Source organism: Camelus bactrianus, chromosome 4 (assembly GCF_048773025.1).
Source record: "Camelus bactrianus isolate YW-2024 breed Bactrian camel chromosome 4, ASM4877302v1, whole genome shotgun sequence".
Classification (NCBI taxonomy): Eukaryota; Metazoa; Chordata; class Mammalia; order Artiodactyla; family Camelidae; genus Camelus; species Camelus bactrianus.
In genome coordinates this window covers 41,700,339-41,706,338 of record NC_133542.1, presented here as the reverse complement: position 1 = coordinate 41,706,338, position 6,000 = coordinate 41,700,339, and positions in this window count along the sequence as shown.

Below are 6,000 nucleotides of genomic sequence, written 5' to 3'. Positions count from 1 at the left end.
GTTAGACATCTCTGAGCCCTCTGGATAAGGCCTCAACCTTGGGTAGATGAATTCTGTTTTTAGCAAGAACTGCTACATTAGTTTAGCAAGAATCCCCTACCCTCAAGGGACCAAATTCCTCATCCCCCACCTTTGGTGTCTAAATCCTTGTCCTACATTTAGCAAGAGTCCTGTTTGTCCAGTTTAGCAAGAAACCTCGTACCTTTGGCATCTCTTCTTAGTTATTTTCTATCTACTGACCCCCCCATTCTGACTATAAATTCCCAGCTGTCTTTGCTGCATTTGGAGTTAAGTTCAGTCTGTCTGTCTGTCTCTCTCTCTCTCCACCCCCCTATTGCAAATAGTCCTGAATAAAATCTGTCTTGCCCTCTTCACCAAGTGCCTGGTAAATAATTTCTCTTTAATAGTATATACTTCAGCAACTTTCCTGACCTAAACAGTGCAGAATGGTGACGATAACGGCTGCCTCTCTGACATGTGTCTGTGGTTTTGCCATGTCTGTTTTCGTTCACTGATGCCAAGTGCTTTCTGAATTTTCTCATCCTTTTCAGCTGTTCTAAAGAAAGACAAAGACTTGAAAAACAAACTTAAAAACATGAAGAAAATATTAAAAAGAAGCTGAGGGAAAGGATCAATTAGAATGCGTGACAGAGAGGCCCTGCATTAAAGGCATTAAAGTGAGGAAGGGGAGAGCAGGGACAGGAGAGGACGAGAAAGAGGTTTTCACCAAGCCAGGCTTATGGACAAAATGTTATAGCTTTATAAATTCCCAGAAGTACAGAAAAGATCTCAGTATACATAAAGCTTTTAAAAGTCACAGAAGGAAAAAGGAAATGAATTCAACTCGCTTGCTTTTGGGGCTGTCTTAAAAACAAAAAAAGAGGCAGATAAACGTTGCTAACAGAGCTCTTTGCAATGTTTCAAAATGAATAAATAAAACCTTCCCTGCCAACTTTTTTTTATTATTATGTCTGTCTCTGACTTTTTAAATGCTTTCCTTAAAAATGTTTTCATGCTTCCTTTTCCCTGAACGTTTTACAATTCACCTTCTTAAATTTCACTGGAGACCTGCAAATCAAGTTGCATCTTGCTGATTTGATAGCTGCTTTTACGCAGCCCAGCGGAAGGCAATGCCTTGGCATCACTCTTGCTGGGAAGAGGGTTTATTAGCAAGCCCTCTTCTGCGGGGCTGGCAGGAGGACGTGCTAGTAAGGCCAGACTGGGCTCGGCCTGGCCCAGGGGCCAGCTGGCAGGTGTCTGGATCTGGCGGATCAGGCCACTCTACGGTGACCTTCAGTCTCATAGCAACAACAAAGGAAATTACCTCTTTCTTCAAACATCATTAGCAACCCCTCGCTTCCCGCCCTGGTTGGGAGAGGGGAAGAGAAAGTAGGCAGAGGCAGCAGAAGAAAAATCCTTGTTTTGCAATCCCTGTAATTAGTCCTAGAGGATTTCTCCAACTGCTACTCCTGGCAGGAAGGCCTGGGAAAGGGAAGTCGCCAGGCTTGCTACACCGGACACCGCTGAGCCCGCTCCCTACTTGAAATTCAAATGAGAGCAGCTCTGACCTTTCCTATCACGTCTTTTATTTCAGAGACAGTTTACAAGGCCTCTCCACCATGCAGGTCATGTTTTAGTTTAAACAGAAATACTCTCGTCGATGTTAGATGCAAGTTAATGATTACACTGAAATCATTCTAATTAGGCTCTGTTGTTACATGCTGCCCTTTGGGGGCTGCCGCTGTTGTCACAGAAAGTATTTTGTAGAAAAATAATTGGTCTGAGATCCCTTCCTCCCTCTCCAACATACCCATCTCTCTCTCTCCCTCTTTTTTTTTTTTTCCTAAATAATTATTGATCTTTCAGCCTTTGATCAGGAAGATCCTTCACCTCCTAGTCCCTGTGGACCTTCTAAAAGGTATCAGGATTGTCAACTGCATCCAGGAGGTAGGCAGCTGTGGCCCATCCTTGGCCAGTCCAGGTCTGCGTGACCGTATGTATCAAAGGGGAAGTGAGAATGAAGTTTCTATTAGGGCTCTTCCAATAGAAAGGGCAGCCTCCTATTTTTGTTTTGTTCTGTTTCATTCTGGGGGAGCCTTATTCAGAAAGCTGTGTCATCCTCCCAGGCTGTGCTCGGTGTGAGGAACGACCAGGTGGGAGTTGGGGGCATTGGTTTCCCTCTGTGGTTCATTTGTCACTGACATACATACACCATGCCCAGCTCCCTCTCCAGCAGTTTTCAGTCGTAATACTGTTGGAATAACCAGTACCGGTATTTTTTTTTTTCCTTCTCTCAATTTCGTTTTTTCTCATTCACCTGGAATAACTGCCCCAGTGACTTTATAGAAAAAACACTTAGCAATAAGAGAGGCTATATTTAGCACTGCAAGAAGAATAAGTTGGAGGACATGAGAAGGGCTGGTGGGCCAGAACCAACAGCGTCTGTTCCAGAGAATGGACAACACTGATGAAGATGAGAGGGACCATTGCTTGGAGAAAAAACTATATTTTTCCTGAACCTCTGACAGTTAACAGATTGGCTGAAGAGTTAAGAGGAGCAGGAGGAGGCTTCAACTGAAGGAGAAAGGATTCAAACAGGGTAGGGTATGCTAACCTAATACCCCAACTAGGCTGAAAGGGTGCTAAATATCCCTGCCTATAACTGAGTTGGCTATCCTCTCTCAAATGGCTTACAATCTTAACTTATTTTTTTTAATTATCTGAAGCCAACCTGGCCCAGCTACTTTAACTCTACCTCCAGTGTCATCAGAAATTCAGAAAAATTAAAAAGAAATGAAGTTTTTGCATCAAAAAGCTGTTTCAGGCAGAGTGTCAAAAGTGTACTCATTCTAAATACAAAAAAAAGTGTAAAGAATAAAAAATTATAAAAGCAGAGCTATTGTTTACCTATCTTAAAAATTCAGTATCTCTAGGATTTACTGTCTGATCCATTAATCCTTGCTACTCAAAGCATGGTCCATGGACCAGCAGCTGGCTTCACCTGAAAGGGTATCAGAAACCCAGAACCTCAGGCCCCACACCAGACCTTCGGTATGAGAATTTGCACTTCACCAAAATCCCAGGTGATTCATGGGCACATTAAGTCTGAGATGCCTGATTTTCCACATTCCTACCTATCAGAATCACAGGATTTTCTTCCCCCCCCCTTTTTTTTTTTTTTTACTGTAGCTTAAAAAAACACCTTTATTGAGCTATAATTCACATACCATAAAATCCACCCATTTAAAGTGTACAGTTCAGTGTTTTTATAATCAAAGTGTTGTGGAACCATCATCATGCTCTAATTATAGAATATTTCATCACCCCCAAAGAAATCCCACACACATTAGCAGTTACTCCTCAGTCCCTGCCTCCTCCCAGCCTCTGGCAAGCATTAGTCTACTTTCAGTCCTTATAGATTTGCTTTTCTGGTCATTTCAAATAAACAGAATCATACCACATGTGCTCTTTTTGGCTGGCTTCTTTTACTTAGCGTAATGTTGTCAAGGGTCATCCATACTGTGTCATGTATCAGTACTTCATTCTTTTTTATAATAGATAATACTCCACTTTGTGACAGAATCACAGGATTTTCTTATTCCCTACATAAGCAAAGGATTCCTTAACTCTGGGACTCAATTTCTCTGAAATCCATCTCATTTATCTCTTAACCGTAGGAAGGCATCCCAGCTCCAGCTTCTCAGTTTCCCCAAGAAACTAAAAACAATAAAACAGAAACTCTAATTGGATTTTCAAGGAGAAAAAAAAGGCAGTAATGAAAACTTTTCTTCCTTGAGATATGTGCAGTGTGTTTTGCTTTTATTTTCATTTTGGCATGGGGGGGGGTGGGTATTCAGAAAGCCTTAAAACCCTTCAAAGAAAGTCATCAAAATTAGAATACAGTGTTAGAGACCTCACATCCTTTTTATCTTAAGAGCTAATGTGAGTCGTCAGTCCATAAAAATCCTTGCTTTTATGAATAAACATTCTGCCAGTGAGGCTAAGATTTCAATTAACATTCTATGCAAGTATGAGAGGACTAGTTTCCCACTGATTTGATTTGTTGGCACTTTGTAAGGATACAGTTTTGAGTTTTGTTTTCCCTAATACATTTTAGATAAAAATTCCCTCAAAAGCATATATAGAATACACTTATATTTATATGTATGTATATGTAGACAGCTAAAGACCCTGCTCCCTCTTCTCAACAATTAAGCAAGTTTATTCCAAGACCCCCCCACGAACCCTAGATCCTCCTGCCTGTCAATGCCTCCAATTGCAATGTATGTTGGTGGCACATTTGTCACTGCCTAAACAAGACATCAATAATTAAATTCCCATTTATAACAAGAGGAAATTATTCATGCCATCAGAACTCCCCATCAATAACAGGAGGAAACCTAACTATCTCATTACCCCATCACACTGTGTGCAAACACAACTGCCCATTGTTGACAATAAATATTTGATAAGTGAGGAAACAGGAAGGATAAACCAAGGATGCAGAGAAGGCAGCTTGAGCTTTGCCAGGGATCTGGCCTCGGGGTTAGGGTTTAATCTCATGGATCCTCCCCCAGATGGGCTTCTAGATTGGCCACAAACTGACCAAAGCTGAAAGGAATGCCGGCCATCTGGCTGCTTTTGGATCACACAGCCTTTCTTTATTCATGAGTAAAAATAAAAACAAACCTTGGTTCCCCTTTTTCCTTCTTTGCTTTTCCTATCAATTCCTAGAGAAGTTTCTCAATTTATGTTTTTAAAGGAGACTTTATATTTGAAACATTCTACTCAAACTCAACATCCTGACTGGAAGTTTAGAGGGAGATGCAGGGATCAAGATCAGTAATGTCCAGACCCACACTCTGCCTTCCTACCAACCTGCAAGGGAATCATGGGGAAGCTGCTTCACCCTTCTGTGCCTCAGTTCCCTCAATGCTCAACTGAGACATTTGGAAGACCTGGTTTCTCTCAGCTCTTAAAAATGCAAAGTTTCTTCTCATGGAAAGCCTCCCCCCAGAAAACAGAATACAGTCATCACTAAGTCTCCACGGGGGATTGGTTCCAGACCCCTGGGGACACCAAAATCCAAGGATGCTCATGTCCCTTGTACAATAAAATGGATTGGTACTGTCAACCCTTCTCATCCCCACGTTCCACATCTGCGAGTTCCAGATATGAAAGACCAACTATACAGGAAAATCACAAATGACTATAAAGCAGGGAGTGTCCTTTTCAGTTTGGTATTGACTTGGCTGCTGATCTTGAAGGAGTAACTCCAGCCCTTGTGTTTCTCTGCTCCACTGAATAGCTATAATGCTGATAATTTTCTTTGGTAAAATTACTCTCTGTGCCAACCCACCATTTATTCTTCACCCCATGGACCTTTCTGATATCTTGGGGAACTAACCTCAGCAGGCAGCATCATCCACTTTCCCTTGCTTTCTGGCTTCCTGTTGAAATGGGCCAATGGAAGGCTCCAACAAGAGTTCAGAAGGTGCTTAAGAATGCTGGGCTATGTCTTCATCACTCCCTCCCTGTCTCACAACCCTTCAGCAGCCATGTCTCCCCATAACTGCAGAACTCCCACTGAACAGCTCCGTTCTCACTGAGATCTGGAAGCCTATTTTGTCCCCTTCCACCCTCAGTCCTAGACATAGTAGAGCTCCCCACTGCTGCTCGCCTCTGGCTTCTTTGATCCAGCCCACATCTCTGTAAGTAGCCCTTCCAAAAAAGGCCCCTATTTCAGCCATATGAGGTCAGTTCCATCTCATGCCAAAAAAATCTAAGCAATACACAAGGTAAATATTAAGACTAACCAACTTGAAATAACTTCGGTACTGTATCAGTTTGCAAGGGCTGCCATGACCAAGTACCACAGACTGGGTGGCCTATTTCCTCCCAGTTCTGGCTAGAAGTCCAGATCAAGTTGCAGGCAGGGTTAGGATTTTAACAGGACACAATTCAGCCCACAACAGGTACTTTCAACTGAATTAAGCCACA